This window comes from Lagopus muta, chromosome 4 (assembly GCF_023343835.1).
Source record: "Lagopus muta isolate bLagMut1 chromosome 4, bLagMut1 primary, whole genome shotgun sequence".
Classification (NCBI taxonomy): domain Eukaryota; kingdom Metazoa; phylum Chordata; class Aves; order Galliformes; family Phasianidae; genus Lagopus; species Lagopus muta.
This window is the reverse complement of record NC_064436.1, coordinates 65039814-65054265: the sequence shown is the minus strand read 5'-3', so window position 1 is coordinate 65054265 and position 14452 is coordinate 65039814. Positions and strand designations below refer to the sequence as shown.

General features: G+C 35.6%; 1 protein-coding gene across 4 annotated transcripts in view; it reads right to left on the bottom strand.

The window, feature by feature from the left end:
• Positions 1-14452, bottom strand: part of LOC125692128 (spondin-2-like) — a 57022-nt gene that overhangs the window by 21452 nt on the left and 21118 nt on the right. Inside the window, exon 1 of one of the 4 annotated variants that reach the window (XM_048942250.1) lies at positions 323-407. The exons of 2 other annotated variants lie outside the window; for them this stretch is intronic. The gene's annotated coding sequence lies outside the window, so the exon portion shown is untranslated. Of the gene's footprint in view, positions 1-322; positions 408-14452 lie in introns of those variants that run through there. One more of the 4 variants, XM_048942251.1, reaches the window with a different exon arrangement.

Genomic DNA, 14452 nt, shown 5'->3' with positions numbered 1-14452 from the left:
ACAAGGAACAAAACACTCTGCTTTGTCATAGAATCATAGAATCATTTGAGTTGGAAGGGATCCTTAAAGGCCGTCTAATCCAATTCCCCTGCAATGAACAGGGACACTTACAGCTCCATCAGGTGCTCAGAGCCCCTCCAGCCTGACTTGGAGCATCTCCAGGGATTGGGCATCCACCATCTCTCTGGGCAACCTGGGCCAGTACCTCATCAACCTTATTGTAAAAAACTTCTTATATCCTGTCTCAATCTCCCCGCTTTTACTTTGAAATCACTTCCCCCCATCCTAACATAACAGATCCTGCTAAAGAGTTTGCATGTACCTTTACAGCCCCCCTTGTGATCCGTCATGAAGATGAGAAGCAGAAATAGGAAGAACTCCATGCTCTCTGCAAAGGTTTTCTCTGCTTCCAAGTTTAGCAATGCACCATTTTCCTACCTTGGGTGTGACCTGGGTGAGAACTAGGCACACCTGCTCTCTTCAGGCCCTGGTTTCTGATGGGAGCTGATCTAGAAAGGTTCAGGTTTATGCTCATGTTCCAGAGATTAGATTATGATACCATAGTCTAGAATGATGGTGATACAAAAATACACCTATTAACATATTATCATAGAATCAGATAATGGCTCGGGTGGGAAGGGACCTCATCTAGTTCCAGCCCTTGTGCAATTGTCAGGGTTACCAACTATTAAAAGAGGCACCACATCAAGTCCAGGACCCCATCTAACCTGGTCCTAAGCACCTCCAGGGGTGAGGCATCTACAATTCTCTGAGCAGCCTACACCAAGGCTTCACCACCATCTCAGTGAAAATTTTCCCCAACATCCAATCTTAATGTCCCATTTTTTAGTATAAAACCATTCCCCCTTGTCCCATCACTATCAGACTATGTAAAAAGCTCATTTCCCTCCTGCAAATTATGCAATACAGAAAAGAACAAATGGATAGATGTTACAAACATAATTAAAATGTGTCCACCTCTTTGTCTCACCCCTCTAGTTACTGTCAAATAATTATCTACCCAGCCTATAATCCTGATAACTGTTGTCATAGCATCTGAGTGTCTCCTAAGATTAAAAAAAAAAAAAAGAAAGAAAAAAACCCCCACAAAATTAATTCCAATCTGTGCAGATAAAAACAAAGCAGATAAAACAGATAAAAATAACATTAGAAAGATTCTACTGCAGGAAAGCCCAGGGAAAGATGAGCTGTTGACGAATGTTGGTTTTTGGTAGGGTGGTGACATACTGACAGGTGCCCCATCCCTGGAGGTGCTCAAGGCCAGGTTGGATGGGGCCATAGGCAGCCTAAGCTGGTGGAGGCAACCAGCCCATGGCAAGGGGTTGGGGCTGGATGAGCTTTAAGTTCTCTTCCAACCCTAGACATTCTATGATTCTGTTATTCTATAATATTATTTCATACAAGTCATCAGGACTCTAAGTTTTCCCTGAAAGTCAAAGGGAGAGAAAGGAAGCGCATTAAGACATCATTTTACTAAGAAAGAAACCAGAAAAAAAAAACCCTAGACACCTAATAAATACCTCATAACTGAGAACTTAGAATAAAATTAAATAAAATATAATTTTTTGGTCTAAAACCTATACAGATTTTTCCTCTTGATGTACCAGTTTGTGACTCTGTTCTATTCATTTAGTTGTTTTCAGTACCTGTTGTTCACTTCCTTTATTTTTCACTCTGATGAAGTATTTCAGGGCATGAAAAGGCTATTAAGGCAATAGTTGGTGTACCCTCCCTCATTTTCAGCATTCTTGAATAACGTTCATGTGTATTTATCACTTCAGTATGTCAGCGTGACCGAAGTACTACAAAAAAAAAGGGAGGAAAGATAAATAGCTTAGAAAATCCTGGACATCTGCAGATTTCACATCACATGGGCTGGTGTCTATTTACATGTACAGTGATGAAAGAAGTTCATTTCATATTTTGTAAAAAAATGAAACATTCAGGTAAGAAATACCAGTTCACAGAGCACCTGTCATATGTTTGTAACTTATCCTTGTAACATTTGAGTGAAAAAAGTTAATTCATTTAAAATAATGAACCAGCAGTTAGTGGATTAAGTAAATCAAGGAGATCTTTGAAGTATTTACCTGGCTGAGACTCTCATTCTTTAAAATTTTAATCTTTCTTTTATTACAAGAAAGTGAATTTAATTTCAAAAAATCCTTTTACCATATGCTTTGAATCCTTAAAATAAGACGTTTCTTCTTTCATTTTCTCATCATGTGGAAAATTCATGAAAATGAGTGTGCAGTGGATGGAAAATTATTGCTTTCTCTCATAAAATTGGCAAAGAGAGGTTCTAAATATTTACTAAAATAATCCCAGAATATAGCAAAGTTTGGCAGATGCTATGTGTTTTGTCTTGTTAAATTGTCTAATCTTCCATAAACTAAGTAACTCTCTTATCAAATTAGTTTTAATTACTTCTATCCAGCTTTTCAGTTAGCTACAAACTAGAAAGCAATCTTTAGATGGCCAAACTCGTTTGCTAATAGCGAGCTTTTCAGGTCAGGACATCTAAATTCTCCACCTTTGCAGAGAGGAATCCAATTACTTAATAGTTCTCAGGTGGCTTTGATTCTAGTAATCACTGAGTGAGTCTGCAACAACATTTTACCCCAACTCTGATCTTCTGAAGCAAATTTCCTGAAGCAAATTTCATTCCCGTTTACTGTACTTTCATTTGTATGGACCGGTGTTGGAGCATCATACGAACTGGATTTGGGAATAAAATTATTCAGAAGGTGAGCTTTAGCAAGGGTTCACTCTACAGGATAAGACTAAAACTAGCCACTGAAGCCCCCTAATATGCCATATATTTAGTACGAACACAGTTTCCAAATGGAATTAGACCTAACAAGATGCAGAACCCAATTCTGAAGTGTTTTAGGCACTTAAAAATCATGAAAAATACTCATAGGAGTTAAGGATGTGATCCTCTTTGGGACTTAAGAAAATTTCATTAATTGCTTATCTGTATCTTTGACTGTCTAATCTTTTGAAATCCGAGCATCATATTTCTGTGCTGCCATTCCAATTTCTCAAAATGAGGATAAATAATAATACCCAGTTTGACAGAGTCTGAGGAGGATAAATATATTAAAAACTGTGAGCTGCTCAAATGATAGAATAAGAGGTTTGTATAAGTCTGTGACACAGATTGCTTTCATATCACAGATCAAGGTTAAACAAAGGCTAAAGCTCTGCATGCATGATTTGCAAATGCAGTTATGCTAATAGTATGATGATCTTAATTAGATGATCAGCTGCATATCTGACTTTTGATAATAAGTCCTAATGTGACTTGCTAATCAATGTCAGATATGGGAATAGAATGTAGAATTTCTGACTTGTGAATCCATGCACTAATTGCTAAATCAAACTGCCTCTCTAATGTCACCCTTCATTTCAAAATGCTCCGTCTAATGCTTGTACCCATACTGTGTGTTATTTGAACATTTGTAGATTAACAGACTGTTGAGACTGTTAGAAGAATCCACTGCAGATATATTATCCAGCTTCTTAGTTACACAGACCAAATAATTTCTTGCCATCTCATATTGGGACATTATCATTTTTTCTTTTCACCAGAAGTTAATGTTGTCAGTCTTCATTTAGACTGGGCTACAGAAGATTTTTTTCAAAGGTATCTAATTTTGATTTCAAGACTCCAAATGATGATCAATTTGTCACTTTCTATGAGAAGAAGTGTCAATTATTAATTGCCCTCAACATAGGGACATGCTAAAAAATAAGGTCAAGTTCATCCTGCTTTTGAAAGTCACATTTAATTGCTAGTTTAAATATTTCTGACTTCTGCTTTCATCCACAGTTATGTCTTGTTATAACTTTAACTACTAAATCAAAGATTTCTATGTGTTAGAATACTGAAGATACTATGAAAGAAAATTAGTCATTGCAATCACATTGCTTAATCCACTGTGAGAAGTAGCTCAGATAGCTTAAAACAATAGTATAATTATTTTAGCTTGAAATATATTTTAAAATATAAATATGATTCATTTATCCATATTGCAGACAATTCTTAAAAAATTAGTAAAAATAATAAATGAATAAATACGTGAATAAATAAATAAAACTACTACTGTATTTGGATATAAGACGTGTTTTACAATAAGGGTATTGAGGCACTGGCACAGGTTGCCCAGAGAGATGGTGGGTGCCCCATCCTTGGAGACACTCAAGGTCAGGCTGGACAAGGCTCTGTGCACCTGATGGAGCTGTAGGTGTCTGTTTGTTGTAGTGGAATTGGTCTAGATAGCCTGTAAGGGTCCCTTCCAACTCAAACGATTCAATGATAAAAAGTAAGAATTTTAAAGTGAAACTGAAGGATTTGCCTGTATTCAGTGTTCTCTCAAATGGACAATCCTTCTATTCTGTACCTGAAGATCAAGGGAGGAAAAAAAGAAATGAAGCACTTTCTTCCTCCTGAAATCACAGTGCGTAGTTGTCAGCTGCTTCTTTGGAACAGTGCATCAGAAAACCATCTTAGCAACTGGGATTCCCATTAATTAGCTCACTGAAATAAATACAGCTGTCAAAGCAAAATAGGGCATTGTGGGTTTTCCACACACAAGAAATCACTGCCCCTCCAACAGATGAGTGTTCAAATTAATCAAACTGAAGAAGCACATGAAGCTGTTGTGACAAAAAATAGCAAATTTCGTGGCAGTACACTATTTCAATCTGTGTTTATATGAAACATACTCCATGAAAAACTACCAAAATTTTACAAGCTTGACACATGTATAAAATTGCTACATATAAAATATTCATCTAAAACTGAAGAATAAACATTTAACCTACAGAAGAAAAAAAAAAGAAAAAAAGAAAACAGAAGAAAGCACTTTCCCTTTGCAATGCAGAATATCACACCCAACAGTATACGTGCTATAGTTGCTGAAAAAAAGAATTAACTGTTATACTTGTATTTAACTTTTGCTAACTGAGATGTTAATAGATTGTGGCCTAATTGTTACACGATATGTTGTTCTTTATCTTATGCACCGATTTACTGTAGGGAGGGGGAAATCAGCAACATGTTTCTCATTTAAAAAGTGCATATTTTCTGCTGCAGCTGCAGCTTTGGCTTTATTTCATTGTCTGAGCTCTCAAAGGGCATGGAAAGGAACAGTAACAGCCACCATGGCCCAAACTTATCACCTCCTAAATAGAAAGTGGAAAATATAGACGGGGTGAAAACGTAATGTGATTTCTCCTCTAGTAAGGAACTTTCGCTAGAGAGAAGTACCCATAGTTAGAAAAGTACACAGAAGTTACATAGTTAAGCCGTTTCTAACGTACCAGATTCCACACAGTAAAATAAAATACGCTGCACTACTTTTGGAAATGTCCAATTTCCTTTTTTTCCCTATGGATGCATTTCTGACCAGCTTCCTTTACAGCCTGGGTGATGCCATCCCACAGAAGTATGACCTGAAGTTCACCTCACCGTGAGTTAGAAATCAGCCCTTTTCTTCTTTTGAAAATGCACCCACCTATAACCACGCCGCTCCCTCCAGATACCAGCAATATTCATACTGTGGAATACTATCAGAATATTCATGTACCACAAACTTTTAAATCCTCACCTTAGATCTGCTCACAGATCCATTCAGCCTGGGTCTGGTGAAACAGAACCAGGCAGTCCGAAATCTGCCAGTTCTGCAAGACTGAACAAAATGATGATGGGCAGAATGAAAATAACTGGCAAAAGAAGATGTCTGTATGGGAACTCTGAAAAGTAAGGAGAAGGAAAGTTTCTGTCTTTCTTTTCTCAGCATTTTTTCCGAATTAAATCAGATGAAAGAAAATAAATGCTAAAAACCTCACAAAACAAGATGCTACAAATACAGGGTTGGAAATGGAAAAGAATGAACCACAAATAAACAGTCTTAATCACTGTGTATTGGGATGTGCTCAGTGTTACAAGGTTAGTTTATAAATTGGAACAGAATAGAGTGAAATCATACATTAAATAATACATGAGCAACTAGAAAAGTAAATTCGGAAGATTTGGGAAATTAAAATTTTAGCAGTTTCAATAATGAAAGGTCAAAAATTTTTATTCAGAATAAAACCACTTTGTGTCCCATGTTAAAATATCTTGTAATTCCACTGATTAGTATTCTAGAGGAAACCTCTCTGTTGAATTTTCATTATGCTACAGTGAAAACATCCACATGCCTCCTATTAAGCTTGCAGTGCACCCTCAGCCAAACCAGAGAAGATCTGAATTACGTTCCTAATATTTACAAGGTTAGAAATAAAGCATACTTCAAAATGTGTATGTCTGAACACATGAAAAAGACGGTTAATCTCAAAATGCTACCTGCTAGAAAATCCTTAGGAGGCAGAAAAATTTCTGCAAGAATTAAATAGGAATCATTTCTTATATAATTAAAATTCTGAAATCATTGCTTATTTACCCAATTTGACCTTGGTACTTAGTGCTAACAAAAGATGTAATATCTCCTTTGTCCACCCATTATAAACACACATCAAATTTGCAGAGGGAGCATCTGGCTTTAAGAGGCACTTACTTTGGAATGACAGTCTCAGACATGTAATGAACTGAAGTGATACATTTTCATTTCTATTACTGGTCTTCACAATTATCATCAGTATCTCTATAGTGTGTTTTTCCTATTCTGCCAAACAAACCATATTTCTGTTAATTATACGGCTAAATTAGTCATTCCAAACTTAATACCTCCTAAAGCCATCAGCAGATGTTCCCTTTATAATCGTTGATGTCATTCTGCAAATGATTGAAAAGGAGACATGAAATGGAGTGCTCTATAAATGCTAACTTTGGCCTTCCTCTTATCTAACTTTAGCTCTCTCACAGCATAGCATCTGGCCTGCCTCAAACTGGCTGTCTCCGTAGACAGCGATACTTCCAAAAGGAAACTCATCCTACCCAAAAATACACAGAAGGAACAACCTCTTCACACTCTACATTGCCTGTAGCTTATTCAGGTGAAACTTTGAAATACTAAACTGATAAGACTGATGTTGTATTTCATCTAAATATTTGGTCAGACTTGGATCTGGTCTTATATTTTATTGCGATCAGAAGCTTATCCAATCTTGCCAGAGGAAAAAGTGTAATTAACTAAAGCTGCCCTCTTCCACTTGCAAAAGTAACTTCCCAATAAAGCACCACAGGTATATGAAGTCAGAGAGGAATACTGTCAGGCTGCTGATGCTTATTCTGAAGTTAAAATCAGCCATAACAACGTCATCTCACGAGATTTGATATGAGATAAATATTTAATACAATTCTTTTAAAACATGGGGGGCACAAATGAAGCCGAAAGGCAGTAGAGGGAGAACAGTTTTTGTTGGCTGTTTAGTTGTGTCTTTAAGAACATCATATCTTTTTCTATTGACTTCCTTGCTGCTTTGTCAATCTGTACAACAATTTGCTATGCAACGAGTCTGCAGGAGAGAAAAAAAAAATACTGTTTTCCCTCTAAATAGCTATCAGCATGTCCTTTCCCTATAAATCCTAGTGAGATCCCTGGTGGTGGCATAAATGTTAACAAACACAGAAAGTGATATGGAATAGCTCCATTTCCCCAGCATATTAAAACTACAGTTGTCAGCATTTAATGTCTCTGATATCCTTAACCCCCTACAAGTTGTAGAATTAGCTAAAGCTTTGCCTCCAGGTATCCCATCAGGATGCTCCAGTACAGAGATTTACATTCATTGTAACTCTCTAGGAGTAAAATATCTTTTTTGACATACTTAATGCGTCATAATAACTGCAAATTTATTGTATCAGGCATTAACCATTTTCTCCTTCATACATGCCTGGAGCAAGGAGGCAACATCACTATTACCATAAGTATGCTACACTGAATGAACAAATACGTAGAAGCCTTACTGCATGCCTCAATAATTTACATTATTTTTAAATGATATAATTTTAAAATATGTTCTTTTTAGAGTCATAAATGAGAATGGAACAGATGGTTAGAGCTTAAGTTAGACTAATTTGTCTATTAAAATACACTGCATTTCCAGCGAGTCTTCATTATAACAGTAACTCATTGCAAGGGAGTTGTAATTTATTGGGTAGACTGAAAGGTATTGGACCTTTAGGAAAAGTTTACCATCTTAGAGGACTCAGTAGGAGAAGTGAACTCAGATGAGTTTTTTAATGTAACATTTTTGAGGGGAAAAAAAAGAAAAGCAAGAAAAATTTGCACTAAGATTTATGGTCTTTCAGACTTCCCAGCATTCCTAAATAGAAGGGATATTCACATGCACAAAAGACAAAAACTCTCTTAATATGACTTAATCACGAATTTCTTAGTTTTCTTAACTGTTTACAAACATACAAAATTACCCTTTCACATAATAACAATGGGGAGATTTTTGAAAGTAATTACTCAGGAGCATACGGAATGAGCAAACGATGCATGGTGGAGTTCATTGTTGTATCATTCCGTGTTAAAAACTTATTTTAAAAGTTATGTGCTGGTTTGTTGTTTGTTTTTTTTTTTTTTTTTTTTTTTAATACAAAAGCCCAATAAAGCTGCTAATGTTTTCAGACAACATTACATCAATTTTATGTTCATTATGTATCTTTAGGGAAAAGGAATGAGTCGCAGGGGGGGCAAAAAGCACACATGGGTTATAAAAATTTAGACTAATCCAAGCTAAATATAATATGAGAGAATTTAAGGGATTCTCTAAAATGAGAACTATTATCACACACTCCTGGCCAATTTCATGTTCTCCATCTTGTTAAAGTGTACTACTTAGTGAAACGATGTAAGATCAACTGGGACTAGAACAAGCACGATTCTACATAGACAGGCTAGCAAATAATATTAATGCATCTTAATAGGACAAGAGGCAATAGGCCTAAGTTGTGCCAGAGGAGGTTCAGATGTGATAAGAAGAAAACCTTATTCTCAAAACGAGTGGCACTGGCACAGCCTGCCCAGCATCACTTAAACATTTTTTCATAGCTGTATAATGCCTGCAAATATCCACATCAAAAACAATCAAAAACAATTTCTGATTGAGATAATATAGATCTGTGTCACTGATGAAGACCTGTTCTGGGAAGTCTAATCTTCTACTCTTAAATAAATCTATTTTATTTGATATAAACGAAATATTCTGGTGTCCAAAATAACTGAGCTTTGCTTAGTTTAGCTCACACACGAATATTACTAGAATGAAATAGTTAAAAAAAAAAAAAGAAAAAAGAAAAAAGAAACAAAGAAAGAAACAAAAATTTATTCTACAAGGCTATATCTGCTTTTAAACAAAACACTAAGTTTCACATAGTAGTAGTTTCAGTTGGTACCGAGAGCCTCAGCTTCTGGATTGTATAAAATTAGACAAAGCATTAGAGAGTGAAATGAGCAAGATAACATTGTACAATTTGCCCTTCACAGATTACAATGAATCTTGCAAAATACACATCTTCTCAAGCCTGCACCAACACTTGAATCCGTGCCTGGTATTCCTCAGACTTCCTATCTCATCTACAGACTGTGTTTTATAAATACTACTAGATTCATTTTATCTTTTCGTTAACTATACAACCAATTACTGAAGTGTAAAGTATGAGTGATGACATTTGCTACTATAAGCAAAGAAATAATTTGTGAAAGAAATCAAAGAAAATGTAAAAAATAAAATAAAATGTAAAAGAAATAATTTGCAAAATTTTGTATGTGCTACGGACTTTTAATTTTTAAGCAGAAATGGTCAAATAAATGCAAACACCTGAACCTGATTAATGAAGAAAAAGAGTCAATTTCAGACTGCTAGTAATAAAATTTCAAGTTAGTTCTTATTATGCACAAACTATTTTACTAAGATAATGGTAAATTATTATGCTATATATCTTCTTTGTACTACATCTGAGTACTAGCTTTAAATAATCCATTTTGTTGTAATATGAAGTCTCCTGAAAGCCAATTCACTCAACCAGGATACATCTTGCTCTTCCAATCCAATCACTTGCACCCAGACTTTCTGCATGGTGATGCATATATGGGTGACTTTAAATTAAATACACACATATATATATATGCTTCTGCAGATGCTTCAGCACTAAACTCAGGTAACATTTTCAAGAAGTAATCTCACAATAACTGAAGAGTTCAAGTTGCATGACAGACAATAAACCCTAGTTGTGGCTTTCTAACATTCTCCAAAATTTCAACACCTATAAACAGTCTTTGTATGTTATCAGTTTCAAGATGGGTCCTTTAATAGTCTCACTAAGCATTATAATGGCAATTTATATGTTTCTCAACTCTCATAAGAAATTCTTAGTAGATTGAGGATAGTTTTGGAGGATTGTCAAACACTGCTTGCTAAGACTCAATTTAGTATCTTCAATGATACATTTGGATCCTGTGCTTTCTTATATTAGACTTCAATTTCTGTAAAGAGGATCTCTATCTGAGGAGATATAATCAGAATATCAGACTACTTCTAAAAACAATGAAAATATTATCAATACTGGTTAATAAGATTCATGAAAAATATATTTTGTAAAACAAATCTCATATCATTTTATAAAAAGAAAAAATCTGTCAAATATTTAATTGTGCTAACTTAGAATGAATTTAGACTTATTTCAGATATACACCTGCCTTCAATTAATGTCTTCGAGGCACACTGAGATCCTCAGATAAGAAGGACTTATTTCACACTGACACTATCTCAGAAAATGCAGAATTCCCAAAGGAAAACTATAATTCTCTGGCAGCCCTAAAGATGTTATTGGATTTATGTCTTGGCAGTGTGGCTTCAGGGAGGGGTGCAAAGATGGGCTTTTGTTTCCTGGTATTAAAAACATGATGTTGTGAAAGAATGTGAAATCCCAGCTGTTTGTTTATTAAGTATTCCTCTCCTATAACATAGCCTCCTATGTATTCCTGTCTTCCAAAGATATCTAGAAATGAATCCAAATACAGACAGTTTCTGAAGGAAAGAAATGGAAATCCCCTCTTCTTGTTTGGCCTCCATGGAAGTAGAAGTGTGCCAGGGCTATTAACTTTGGATATTGGAAAGTAGGGCTTCATTTATTTCGGGGCTCACAAGTAAATGTAAATGCTCTATTCTTTTCTCTAAAGAACACAGAGACACAGTATTACAGAACAGTACATGGATTGTTTATGTATTTAATGATATGCGTGCACGTATATTTAGAAAGGTCTTAGAGAGTGATAAATTTTGATCTAGCCAAAGCAGAGATTTTTTGTTTGAATAGCAAATATGATTTACTTTCAAAAAAAAAAAAAAAAAAAGAAAATAGTCCAACTACTTTCCCATAGAAATCATTTGAATGCATGACCAGTAAGGCATTCCATTAGTCAAATATTACTTTCCCAGTGCTAAACAATTTCAAAGCTACATTTGGATTATTAATCTACTTCACATTTTATATATCAAAACACTCAGCTTAAAAAAGCTTTCCTTTACTGAGAGAGACATTAACAACCTTAATTGTTAATTAGGGATTAATTTCTTCTGCTGCAGGATTTCTGAGTAATATCTCAGTTACCTGAAATGAGAATCAGCACCCACTGTCTCACCCAATGTCCTGAAAATATATTTTCCGTCCAGTTCTTGGTAAAGTCTTCAGGCATAAATGTTACACACTTCTTGTGTAATGACAGATGTTTCTCTGTAACATCTATCAGTCAAAAATATTTTACAGTGCCATTTATAGAAGAATGAAGTTAACAGAAAAAGAGAATATGAACTGCATACAAATCCTCAAACATACATCTTCAGTGATTGTGCCAAAGACATAAACAATACAAATTACTATCAGGAATGATATTCAACATCAAATATACCAGAGTATTCTGGCTTTTATACTGCATATCAGGAAAATAATTTCAGGAGATCAAGATTTTTGCTTAAATTTTAAGGAAATTCTTTTGAATGAAGACATAATTTGGAAGGCTTCACTCATTCCCCAGGAGAAGAGCTGCAGTCATACTGAATACAAAGTTCATGCATAAATAATTAACTCTTAAATACATCTAGAGAAAAACAAAATTACAATGGATTTTTCTCTTCTGCACAGGCAAAAATAACATCACTGTGATCCCAGCAACACAACAGTTTAAAAAGTTGGGTTTCAGTCAAGTGCCAGAAAATGAACTGAAGCACTTCTTAGCATCTTGTCTGTATGCAGTTTAGTATTTTCATAACCATGCCAGCTGGATAAGATAACTGGAAGGAAAAAACTGGTAAAGGGGATGAATTTTGATTAAGAAACGTGAAAATCCCGTCAGTATGAGACAGGTGCTTCCTCGTGTACCTTTTTCAAGTTACAGAAGTACACACACAACATCAATAGGCACATCTAGGGGGTTTTTTTTAGTGCTACATTTCCTTTTTTCCACACCCACCCCGCCACTGATATTTCCTAGACATTTCTGTGCTTTAATGAATTTCAGGTGCTGGGATTCTGATGAATTGCTCTGAATTTGAGTGATCTGAATTTGAGTCTCTACACTTGACTTGCATCTCTAGCGGTGGGACAGACGACCTGATGTTTTGATTCATCAGCCAGTCTGAAAATGTGCACAGCATGGACAAAAGAGGCAAGCCTCTGGAGAGTGAAGGATTGCTTTGAGACATGCTTAACAGAATCAGATAGAACATCTACTGTCTTGTTACCAGTGATTAGTCAAATCCTTCTATGTAGATTGGTTGAGAAATGGGCCACCAACTTCTGAGTGGCCACAATGGTAGTGTCGTGAACTTTATCAGCCTCTGAGTGAGCAATGCCTCTCACTGGTGTTTGACCACAGTTAGCTGTATGTACAGTATATTATGCAGTCTAAGGAGGATGTGCTTGATCAGGAGAGACTATCTGATTGTCATAACCTGTTCATACACACTGAAAAAAAGCTCTCAGGAAGGAGAAGCAGTTATCTGATTTCCTGGAGAAAAATGACCACAATGGAGAATATTTTTAAGTGAAGGTAGAGAGATGCAGAAAGTCAGAGACTGTGGCCTTGAAGGCTTTGGGGAAGAGGAGAATCTTACCACATCTGCGAGCAGACCCAGGCTGCTCCAAGTTGATGGAAAGATTCTCTGAGAAACACAAAACTCCTGGAACAAATAGTATTCAACCAAAGTTGTTTTAACTTTTCAACACCCTGAATCTCCCAGAAATGATATTTATCAAGTCCCCTAAGCAGGGTGTGCAGGCTAAGTAGTGCCCATGACTACAAATCTCATGAGTCATTTGGTACGTAACTGGTATATTTTTGCCATAGTACAAAGAATGAAAACATTCTACGTCTTACTCTGCTTCGTATTATTTTTAAGAAGCATTAATGAATAGCCTTCTTAAATTCTAATCAAAGGAAAAATGATCCAAACAAGATCCAAAGTTTTCACTTTCAAGGTGCATTATTCTTTCAGAGTATGAGAGACAGAGCACCCAACACTTCTCAAGAGACTATTTTTCTGACAGGAAAAAAGCTTTCTTTATACATAAATAAACTTGGAAAAGACAAACTTCAGCACTGGGATTAGATAAAATCTTTGCTTGCAATAAGTAGTAGGGTATGAATAAAGTACTCTTTTGCCAGAAAGATGATCATCTGTGCAAATAAAAGTGAGAGAACAACTAGAAGTTGTTCTGAAGAACTAATAGCTCTTCCGAAATAAAGCTTAGGAGTTATTACAGAATATAAACCATAAGGGACTCAATATTACATAATTCCAAAAATAAACTAAACACAATCTTAGAACACATAAATGTACAATAAAAAATTCATTTGTTCCATATCACTCTCTGAAAAGGCATCAGCAGGTGTACTATGTAGCATTTTAGACACATAAGTTCAAGAACAATAGAGATTGGCAAGACTGTGCCGTTATGTACATCCTGATGTCCCTCTATGTCTAATTCCTGAAATAACCATTTGGCCTTAGTTTGACAGAGTTCACAGAGCTACACTGATATTTTCCAAGGACTTAGTGCCTAAAATTGAAGAAAGCATAGCTGATATATTACACATGCTAGTTTCTTCTGAGCAGTTATGTATAGCGGACAGAAGAACTACAAGGGAACAGAAACTCAATGCATTTTCCATAATACCATTCTGCAGGTCTTGACTTGCAAACTATCCATCTATGCAGCTCATCAAAATATCTGTTCTGCAGATAAGAACATACCTTTGACAGTACATTGCCATTTGGTCTTCTCACAGAATCAATGATTTTTCCTCAGTACCTTGCAATACTAACAGCTCATGAACAGCATCCAGATTTACACTAAGCTTGCCAAAAAATTATTCATGAAAAGATCATCATAACAACAGATCCAATTCAACTTTTTCTAAAGCTCCTTTCTTAGCTAGGTCTCAAGGTCAAGAAACAAACATTCAAGATC